Source organism: Coffea arabica, chromosome 5c, assembly GCF_036785885.1.
Source record: "Coffea arabica cultivar ET-39 chromosome 5c, Coffea Arabica ET-39 HiFi, whole genome shotgun sequence".
NCBI lineage: Eukaryota > Viridiplantae > Streptophyta > Magnoliopsida > Gentianales > Rubiaceae > Coffea > Coffea arabica.
In genome coordinates this window covers 31,106,606-31,118,631 of record NC_092319.1, presented here as the reverse complement: position 1 = coordinate 31,118,631, position 12,026 = coordinate 31,106,606, and positions in this window count along the sequence as shown.

Sequence of the window (12,026 nt, the reverse complement as noted above, 5' to 3'; positions counted from 1 at the left end):
AAACATGAAATTTTCATCACTTTAAACACATAGAAATGCAATTTTTCACACTTTGAACCAAAAAATGTATAATTCACTAGAAACCTACACATTAAAACTAAATAATAAAATACATTTAAAATACTCAAAATGAAACTATCAGTTATATTTCTACGAGTGGCCAAAAATGAGATAACTCATCTTTCACAAGAGGTGTTAAATTCTTAAAGATTATTCACCACCTTTCCGTATTTCAAGTAGTATAAACCCATATGTTAATACTTTGAGCATTCCCTTTTGTGGGAGCAAACAAATAACATAGAATATAACAATCCATACTCAAAGTACCATGATAATCCTAAATCAAAGGATCACTTATATAACACGTCATTTAGAGATTAATTCTTCTGGCACAAAAGAAATCTCTATTCAAAATCCAGTGAACTTGATCATGCTATCAAGCACCTATATACTAGTTTAGGTATCTCACACACCATAGTAGATGAGATCTACTACTTCTCTAATGGAAGCGGCATGGTATATGCTAGTTTAACCATATCAACAACGTCCCAATCTTGTTAATACTTTGACTAGAGATATTTAAGAATAAACATTATATTTAATCAAATGAACCTAATCATCATAACATTTTTTATTTCATTGATCAAGTTTATTTTAGGGACTTTATCATACAAGTATAAATATACAAACAATCAATATGATAAAGATGTCATTTATTAATATATAAATAGTTCAAGTACATATAAAATCCCTAAAAACGATTATCTTTACGGCATATATACTTTCACGTAGCTGACAAAGCATGTCTTGTTTACGTTACAAGTAACTTGGATAATTCAACACTTATTGCTCCAGTCTAAATTTCATCAAAAGACATTCCAATCCATTTTACAGATCTTTATACCTTTTCAAGTTTGTTACTTTTCCTATCTTTTTTCTCATTTGTTAAGGTCCACCATTCTATGGAATTGCAATTCGATAGAATAGTAATCCTATCAATTATCATCCTAAATGTGAGGACCCGAAAATTTTCTTATTTATTTTATTTTTCGCGTGCATTTTTCTTACTTTAATTTTATTATCGTAATTTTCCAGAGACTTTTATAAGTGAGTATAGTTTTTAAATCATTATTCTAGTATAAGTTAGTTCATGAGAAATTAGGAGTGTATATTGGACGTGGGACCGCTAGTGCACTAAGTGCGATAAATTTTTGGCAATTAATTGAAGTTTGGTATTGATGGGTATTATTTTACAGGGTGTTAGGAGATAATTAGAGATTAGTTATATAGATTAACTATTGGAAGAAAGAAGATAAGCTTGAACCATTAAAAGTGCCATGTGTTGCGACCCGATTGGATGGTGGACTTGCCTAACTTTCTTACCTTTACTAAAATCCCAATTTTGACCAAAAAACCATCTTCATTTCCAACCTCTTGGCCGAACCTCTCAAGGAGAGAAAAGAAAAGAAAGCTTCAACTACTTCTTCCATTTCTTGCTTAAATCTTGAAATCCAACCGATTAAATCTTGAATTTGTCCACCAAAGTGACTTGCTAAGGGAGTTTCAAGGTATTGGTGGAGTTGATTTGGAGGAGAAACCCCTAAGCTACTACCTTTCTTGAGATGTCAAGGTATTTTGCTTGGAAACTCACTTTTGTTCCAAATAATGGTGTAGTGGCTAAATATGCTATTTTATGGAAGATTTTGTGGTTTGAAGTAGAGTTAGTTAAATTTCAGATTTTATTGGTGATTTTTCTGATTTTATATGATAGTTATTGGTTGGCCATGAATGATGGCTTGATATGGTGTAAAATGAAGATTTTATATGTTAGATGTGGTTATTTGCGAAAAATTTTAGTTTTGTGCGGAAATTTCAGTTTTAGGGTTCCAATTTGTCCTGTTCGGACCGGCATTATTCATGCATGTTAGAGGCCGAATCAGGCTTAGGTTAAAAAATGAAAGTTGTAACAAATGGTGTTAACTAGCTTCCTACAAAATTTCAACTCAATCAGAGCACTGTAGCATGTGAAATGACCAAAATACCCTTGCCTGCCCATGAGCCCTGTTTCGCGGACAGATTTCTGTTTTCGGGAGGAATTCCAGTTTTTACCATGAAAATGCATGATTTGGCTTTGGAGGTTTTCATAAGAAATGTAGGTATATGTTTTGGCTTCGAAACGCCATAATATTCGTTTCAATCCGATAAGTGTAGCTTCAGTTGTGGTTATTGTGCCGAAAGGTGTGTTTTATAGTCTATGATTTGTATGTGGTTGATTTGAGATGAATTGGTGTTGATTGTAGGATGGAAAAGTAAAGAAATGTAGGGGATATGCTGTCCAAATTTTGGAAATGTTGGATTTTTTCGAGTTTGGTCTGGTTTGGGATATTTATAAGAAGGCTTTTGGGGTTGTTTGAGCCCTAGGTCTTCATGTTACCTTTTCATTCCCAAAAATCATGTTTTGCACCCTTGCATTAGTAATTATTTGGCAAGGCATACGACTAGTAGTCGAGCCTCACTTGTGCATTCCATTTACTCAATTTTGGATGTGGAACCTTCAATTGTTTTACTTTGGTTATTTTAGGGTTTCTTGGCGATTAAAGCCACTCTGGCGTGAAAACTTTTGAAGTATCTGTACTTGAACTAGTGAGTGTACCACTCCCCTGAATTATTGCTAAAATCGTTATCTGTACTTGCAAATTGCTATTTGAATATCTTTTTCAACTGTTTATTTTGTACGAGATGAGTGTGTACTTTATCATACTCGTTCTCTGGCCTGTGTGGCTTGTTTCCTGTATATACTTGAATCTGTTGCTTGCGCCTATTATAATGTCGTTTGGAAGTGTATCCAACGACCTTCCTGTTACATCTGAAGTTAATTGAATTGAGCCAGCAAGAGCTTGGTCGAGGAAATTGACAATCCATGGGTGCCTATTCCTAGGGAATCTATGGGTATTAGAGACTCTGGATTTCCGGTATACTCGAGTATTACCATTCCTGTTCTTGTTTGGCGTTCGGGCCCGGTAAGGGGTATGTTTGGTGAACAGGATTTTGGCATTAAAGTGGTGTTCTACTAGACTGGTTCCTTTATTTGAACGTTGACGGAGGGTCAACGAGGTTGGATCAAGTATTGCAACGGGGATTTGGCTCCTGAGAGCCACCTGTATCCTTTACATTGTGGTGTTCATTCATTTCTCGCATTTGATGTGAATATGTGCCTTAAAAGTCATTTCTCATGAGTTCTATTGTTTCTACTGTTTATACTTTTGGTACCTCATTGAGCATTTAGCTCACCCCGTCCCGTTATCCTTGTTTTCCTTACAGGGAACCAACTTTTGGAACTTCGATGTTTTGAAGAATGAGTGGAGCTAGTTAGAAATTCTTTTGTTCTTTTGGTATAGCTCCTCGACAATTTGAAAACCCTAAATGTATCTTACTACAATGTTTCTTTTGGTGTGTAAACTTACTAATATGTATATTGTAAAGTGTTTCCTTATGGTTATGTGGCATATGTCTTTGGGAATGTACATTCTCTCATGTCAAACAAATGGTTACTTGTACTTGGTTGGATTGTGACGTGGCAGCGGCCCTTCCATTTCGTTTTGATTTTCGTGGGAACGTTATACTAAAGATTGATCGTATCTTTTAGAGTTCTGAATGTTATCTTCTCGAAGTTCTTTTGAGTGGTTGGCAGGGTTTACGTTTGTTCCGGATCCGTTGTCCCAGTGAGAGCTGGGCAGGCGATCCGCCGAACCCTTTGGTTCGCCTTAGGGTGAGGTGGGGCTATCACACTAAAACATTGGATTGCAAGTGTATGAAATTCATAAAGAATTCAATTAGAATTTCAACTTAACACATTAAGAATTGAATTTACTTACATGTAAGACTTTATTAAATGAGAATTATATCTAGTTGTTGGGTTAAAACAAAAATTATTTCTTTGTTGCATTTAGTTAATCTAGATAGTAAGCTTTAAAAGAGGTAAGATGGTATTTTGTAGCAATACATGTAGATACAAGAGCTCAACCCATGTCTACTGATAATTACAACTACCAGACTTGCTACTTAATAATTTTCTATGTAAGAGCTATATATTTTTGCACTCGGCCTCCCATCTAATTGCACTTCAATACTTTGCTATTTATGTACCTATGCTTGAATGTGTATCACATTATTATTTTCATGCCCCCACTTTAGATGAACACTTTTGTTACTATTTGTTTTCATCCTATGAGGGCTGTAAATTGAATCAAGTAGCTTGGTACTCGACTTGAACTTGGCTTGAACCAGACCCGTTCAAGCTTCTTTGTTTAGGTATCAATCCAACCCTGAACATAATTTCAAGCTCGATAATATTAAGAAACCAATTACGATCTTTATATAGCCCAACTCGATATGTTCAGGAACATATAAGACAAGAAAATTTCATAAAAATATATCTAAAATTTCCTTTCTTATAGACTCCATTTCTTTCCTTCCCGTATATTGCTTATCTTATAAAATAGCAAGCATATAATACTCTTATCTCTTGAATAGGTATAATTGACTTTAATTACATCCCTAATTCATCGTAATAGATTTCTTGAATATCAGAAAGCAAAAATTAAGGGAAAAAGCAACAAATTAGGGTGAAAATCTCTATATAATACAACATAAAATTTCAAGCCAAAACAAGTTTTAATTGTATGTGTTTGAGTTCGAATACTTAAACAGGCCAAGCCAAACTTTTCATAAGCATACATCAGTAATTTCAAACCAAACTTGATCAATTTCTTTCAAAAAAATATCAAACACAAGCTAAATTCAAACATTTTTTTAATTTTCAAACTAATTCTTAACATACCTCTGTCAGCTTATGGAGACTTGTTTTAAACCCTACCTATGACTATTTTAAGCAATTGAGCCCCACTCCAGTCCTATTTTTGACGCCTTTGGCACTCTACATGCCTAACAAACCTTGATTTCTCAACTATCTTAGTTGGCACATTCTACTTCACTACCGACGGTTGGCAGTGAAGTACACTTCATACTACAGAGTACAGACAAATCAGAATACTAATGCTTTGAGAGCTGCATGTACAGTCTTACTTTGACCTTTTTCAATTATTACTGTCTCATGGACATATAAATGAAAGTTGTTTAAGAGGTGTTCATTGGCATTCATTAAAATATATTTTAGGTGTTAAATTTTTAAAAATATAAGATTAATTAAAAAAAAGAGTTTAAATGTAAGAGAGAATAATAATTATTAATGTGTGTATATAGATGATAAGTTGGGTAAAATTTAGATGTGTTAATGAGTGTCCAATGGATATGCATTAAAAAAACCCTATAGCATACAATTTGTAAAATACCATTAATTGATCCATGAACAGACCAAGTCAATGCATTTATCAAAACCAAGTCCTTACTTGATAAGCTCAAGAGATCTTAGGTTACTCTTTTAAAAATTAAAAGCTATAAATCCAATTTTAATCATAAGCAAGAAAATGTGTATGTCTTTATTATTGGGGATAATTTTAGAAACCTCCCTTGAGATTTTTGATAATTTCACTGAGCTCACCTAAGATTTTCAAAATTACACCTACCTACTTTGATTTGATAGTTTTGGTAACCAAACCTTAAAATAATATTGACTAGTCAAATTTTTAATGAACACCCAAAAATGCCCTTGTGTAATGAGTTTTAATTTACTTCCCTATACAATTATAAGATTATCTAGTATAATTATGAGAAAAAGTGCCAAAATTTTCATGTCTATATCTACTATTTGATAAACAACTATAATAATAATTTTATCACTATGATAGAATACTTTTGATGATATTTTATTATGGATTTAAATTTATAACACATAAAAGAAAATGTTGAAATAATTCTTTTGGAGTTTATGAATTTTTCGAGTAGTGGGATTATCATAATTTAGTAGTGGTTTTGAGCTATTTTTTTTCATTTATTGTTAATTTTGATATCAAAAAATAGAAAACAAAGATCAACAAAAACATTGGATTACATATAAAGCTAACTCGTAAAAAAAAATTCACTAGTTTGACATTTGGTTACAATAGAAACTAGAAGCAATAGTGGTAGTTCTACAATTTTATCAGTGAAAAATAAAAAAAGGAATAAGAAGGAAACAAATGAAAAAATAATTTTATAACTCATTCTAAGTCTACCAAACAAGGGAATTTCATTAAAATATTTAAGGGTAGTATTGTCATTTTAATGGCAAGAGAGATATGTGTAATTTTTAAAACCTTGAAAGAGCTAAATGAAATAATTAAAAACCTCTGTTGGCCTTGGTCCCTATCTTTTGATGTTTACAAAACAAATGGATGTTACTAATGTCTCTTCAAAGATCTATTCAGTTATGAAGCAAATTAGTTCCAAAGATCAAGTACAATTGAAAGATGACAAAGTATGCTGAAACTGTCGGACGCTCAAGATGTCAGGATCGGACGTCCGATAATCATTGCACAACTTCGGACGCATGCTTCGGACGTCCGATAGGATCCTTCGAAGTCGACGAAACCATCGGACGTTGAATATGTCTCCATCGGACGTCCGAAGGAATTGAAGAAAATCTCTTAAACTCTCTGCCTGCTGTCGGACGCACAAAACAGGGCTACCGGACGTCCGACAGTATCGGACGCTAGCATCGGACGTCCGACACTCCAACGGCTAGTTGACTCTTCAGCTACTTTCTATCCGTTGGAAGCTTTAATGAGGCTCTTTCTTGGTCCTATATAAATAGTGGTTGGTCAGATACTTCAAACAACTTTGGCACACTGAAGATACAAAAGATCTAGAGAGATTTTAGTGAGAAAATACTCCAAAGATAAGATTTGTAGTCTTAGTGGTGTGAGGTTCATTGTAAGCTTTTCATTTGTGAGTGAATACTTCATGAGTGTAGCTCTGTGAGGGTTGTCCTGAGGGATAGTAAAACGTCCTGGCTTGACCGAGGGAGTTCGGGGTAAGGAGGAGGTGAACCTTCCTTTGTACACAAGAGTGATTGTAATTCATCAATTTGAAGTAGCTTGTTTGAAACTCAAGAGGAGCTGGGTAGTTAATTGGTTTGCAATTCTTTCCCTTTTATTTACTTATTGTTATATTGCGATCTTTTAATTGCTTATCGTTTGGCTTTTCGAGTGGTTGTCTTCGATCCTTACAATTGGTATCAGAACTTGGTCTCCTAGAGATTAAGTTCAATCGGCTTGGGAGTAAAAATGACAACCAAAAATGCCATGTTTTTTGAAGGACATTCTGTCATTAGACCACCTATGTTTAATGGGTCAAATTATGTGAGTTGGAAAGAAAGAATGATTATCTTTTTGCAGTCTATTGATATTGAATTGTGGTTTATTATTAGTGAATGTCCATATGATACCTCTCTTATAGATGAAAATACTCACAGATCTAGACAAAAAATGAGAAGTGAACTGACTGCTGCGGATAGAATTCATCTCACCTTAAATGCAAAAGCCATGAATGTGTTATATTGTGCCTTAGATTCAAATGAATCTGCTAGAGTCAAAGGCTGCAAGTCAGCCAAGGAAATTTGGGATAAATTGAGAGAATTTCATGAAGGTAGTGAGAATGTTAGAGAACAAAAGAAGTCCATTCTGGTTACCAAGTATGAATCGTTCAAGATGGAACCTCATGAAAACATAGATGAGATGTACTGTAGATTCAACGACCTCATTAAGGACTTAGAGGTGCTGGAAAAAGAATATTCTCTAGGTGAGAAAAATAGAAAAATCCTGAATGCCTTGTCCAATGATTGGGAAAATAAAGTGACTGCTATTGAGGAGGCTAAAGATTTGAATACTATGCCTATTGAATCTCTTGTTAATTCTCTAACCTCTTATGAGCTGAAACTTAAATCCAAAATGCAAGAGGAGGAGGATGCGAAAGTAAGAAGGAGCATTGCTTTAAAGGCATCTCAAGATGAAGATGATTCTGCCTCCCTAGATGAAGAAGATGTGGAAGTTGATGACAGTGATCTTGCTCTCATCAAAGAAGTTTCAAGAGGATTCTCAACAAAAAGAGATTTAGAAGAGGAAGATCTAGCGATTCAGATTCTAATCAATTCAACAATGCAAGAAATAAAGGAAGATATGAGGCCAACAAAAAGCAAGATGACAAGTGCTTTGAATGCGGCCAACCTGGATATTATGCAAGTGAGTGTCCAGTGAAGAAGAGAAAAGGTGAAAGAAAACCCAGATTCAATAATTTTCAGTTCACATGGAATGAATGCAACTCCGATGGTGAAATTGAAGAGGAAGAAGAATCTGCCCAATTGGCTTTCATGGCCATTGGAGACGATGAGGTAACATCTTCTAGCTCTCAATTTGAAAGTAATGATGAAGATGATGATGATCTTGAATCTTTCATTATAAAATTGCATGATAGTTTGAAAGAATCTTATGTTAGAAACAAGGAGTTAAAACAGAAAATTAGTTTTTTGCTTCGAGATAATGCAAATCTTTTTCAACAAAACAAAAAGTTGAAAGCTGAAAATGATTACTTCAAAAAAAGTGAGACTGCTTTACACTTGGATCTTGATAGAAAAACAAGTTTTTGTGAAATGTTCAAAAGGGAACAAAATGATTTGAAAAGAAGAATGGATGATTTAAATGAGTTGCTTCAACATAAAAAACAGGACTGTTTTCAAAGTAATAAATCAAAACCTCATTTTAAGATAAATTCTGCTGCAAATGAGTTTGCTATCCATAAGAGAAGACAAGTAAGATTTATTAAATCTATTCATATAAATAATTCCCTGATTATGTGTAATTTCTGTTGTCAAAAAGGTCACATGAAAAGTGATTGCTATGTGAGAAAGAATATAAAAAAAGGCATGAAATGCATGTGGATAGTTAGACATGATGTTAACTTTAACAAGTAGGAGATTTTGTTAATCTTTGCAGTAATTCTTGTTCATAATGTTTTTTTTTTATATTTCTGATATTTTGATCTGAGTTTTTGAATTTTTACTCTCATCTTATGATGACAAAAAGGGGGAGAGATGGATGCTATGTGTAAGGGGGAGTTATTCTGAAATTATAAATTTGGTTGCAATGAGTGAGGGGGAGTTTGTGCTCATTTGCTTAATCTTTTTCCTTCCTTCCATCCATTGTTTTGCCATCATCAAAAAGGGGGAGATTGTTGGCCTTGGTCCCTATCTTTTGATGTTTACAAAACAAATGGATGTTACTAATGTCTCTTCAAAGATCTATTCAGTTATGAAGCAAATTAGTTCCAAAGATCAAGTACAATTGAAAGATGACAAAGTATGCTGAAACTGTCGGACGCTCAAGATGTCAGGATCGGACGTCCGATAATCATTGCACAACTTCGGACGCATGTTTCGGACGTCCGATAGGATCCTTCGAAGTCGACGAAACCATCGGACGTTGAATATGTCTCCATCGGACGTCCGAAGGAATTGAAGAAAATCTCTTAAACTCTCTGCCTGCTGTCGGACGCATAAAACAGGGCTACCGGACGTCCGACAGTATCGGACGCTAGCATCGGACGTCCGACACTCCAACGGCTAGTTGACTCTTCAGCTACTTTCTATCCGTTGGAAGCTTTAATGAGGCTCTTTCTTGGTCCTATATAAATAGTGGTTGGTCAGATACTTCAAACAACTTTGGCACACTGAAGATACAAAAGATCTAGAGAGATTTTAGTGAGAAAATACTCCAAAGAGAAGATTTGTAGTCTTAGTGGTGTGAGTTTCATTGTAAGCTTTTCATTTGTGAGTGAATACTTCATGAGTGTAGCTCTGTGAGGGTTGTCCTGAGGGATAGTAAAACGTCCTGGCCTGACCGAGGGAGTTCGGGGCAAGGAGGAGGTGAACCTTCCTTTGTACACAAAGAGTGATTGTAATTCATCAATTTGAAGTAACTTGTTTGAAGCTCAAGAGAAGCTGGGTAGTTAATTGGTTTGCAATTCTTTCCCTTTTATTTACTTATTGTTATATTGCGATCTTTTAATTGCTTATCGTTTCGCTTATTGTTATATTGCGATCTTTTAATTGCTTTTCGAGTGGTTGTCTTCGATCCTTACAACCTCAATGGAGATTTTTGAAATTATCCCTTATTATTGAAAATCAAGACTCAATCGCCACATTTCAAAGCATTATATTGTGGGCTGTGTGGAAGATGCATCGATAATATAAACGTAAAGCTGCTGTTGTTTGTCTTAAACAGCAGAATTTGCCAATTTGGAAGATTAAAAATAAAAATTGCTTTATCTCTCAATTTATCATCAAGTGATTGGACTAACTACACATTCATCCCAACCATGTACTAAAATTTGCTACAAGTAAGAAAATAACATTTTATCATTTCTTGAAAAATGAGAATTAGTAACAACAATGAAACTCCAACCTCCACCAAGTTTTAATTCCTATCATTCTTTATCTACTAAAGGGGAGATATATATCAGATTACATAAATTACAATACTTAGTTACCTCAAATTGATTTTAGTTACCTCAAATTAGTTACATTATGATCATTAATTACATTTACACCCCCCTAATTTCATGCAAATTTACTACAACCAAGCAAGCTAACAAGTTATTCTTTTCTTTCTCTCTCAATCAAGGTTTCTCTACTTTCTCTCTACAAAGCCTTTATTAGTTTTTTCCTCCATGGGAGATAGACCTAGCCCTCAAGTCAATTTGTCCCTCCGTCTGCATTTATGTTATGTTTTATAAAGTTTCTCATAAGGTATTCTAGTAGGGGTTTTTTCTCTTTGTAATATTTACTAGTGAGAGTTTTTTTCTCTTCTAAAGTTTCTAGTGAGAGTTTTTTCTTTCTCTTCAAAGATATCTTGGTGAGAATCTTTGTTTAGTTCTGTTTTTTGTTCTTTATTAGATCCAAGAGTTTTTCAGACCTATATGTCAATTTTGAGATTTCTTAGGTTATTTCACTAGATCTCAACATCAACTTTAAACTTGAATCGGTTGAATAACAGATTTGATAGCGTTGACATGCACAGATATTCATTGGGCTATTCGTGATTTATCTGATGTATTGTAGTTTCATTGTGATCTTGTTATTTTCTAAATCTTTAAATCTAGTGATTTTTCAAATTAGTTGTATCTGTGACATGTTCAATAGAATGAAATATTATATTTTATCAAAAAGTGAGCAAACTAAAAAAAAATTAGCATAAGAAATGTTTCTTGGATCTATTGGACAATGAAAACTAATAAGTAACTCTTCAACCTCCACTTTCATGTTACAAGTTATATCAACATACAAACTACAAATTCACAATTTTTTCCCCTTATTCAGGCGAACTGGGTATCCCATAAAGCAAAATAAAAAGAACTAAGCAAACGTATTAATGGGTCTTCAATTAATCTGCCATAAAACTTAGAAAACCAGTAAAATCAAACAAAGGGGGAAACCGAAAATAAAGACGACGCATTTAAGCAGAATTTAGTGCGGCACCAAAGATTTGTCTCCCTGTTCAAGATCGGAAAAAAAAAAAAAATAAGCAAATAGCACCGCCACACATCTCATATGCGGTGACCCAGATGAAGAAAACCCTCTGGATTCATCTCATTCTTGCTATCATATTTTTCTTTACACAATATTCCAAAAAATCTGCCGCCTAGTATGATGCGGGGAAGTCTCTTTTCAGGTTTAATCTTCGCGCTTAAACTTTCCAAGCAATTACGTCTAAGCCTTCTTTGAAGTAGTCCTGCGTAGATTCATGGGAGTTTCCGTGAGGTTTCTGACAATTTCACTCATCTCCCTTCAGATTTGAATAATTACACTAACCTCCCTTCATGTAGTAAACTGACTATAATATCCTTCATTTAAAAATAATTCCCACAACAAAAAAAAACGTACAACTACAACTAGTCTTTCATTTTAAAGCAACGGCTACCACACAAAATAAACTCTTATTCTTTCTTTCCGACTCTCTCTCCTACCTTTTTTCTCCTACATCTCATAATCCATTATTTTTTTACAATTGCCATCTACACAATTATCTAATACATCT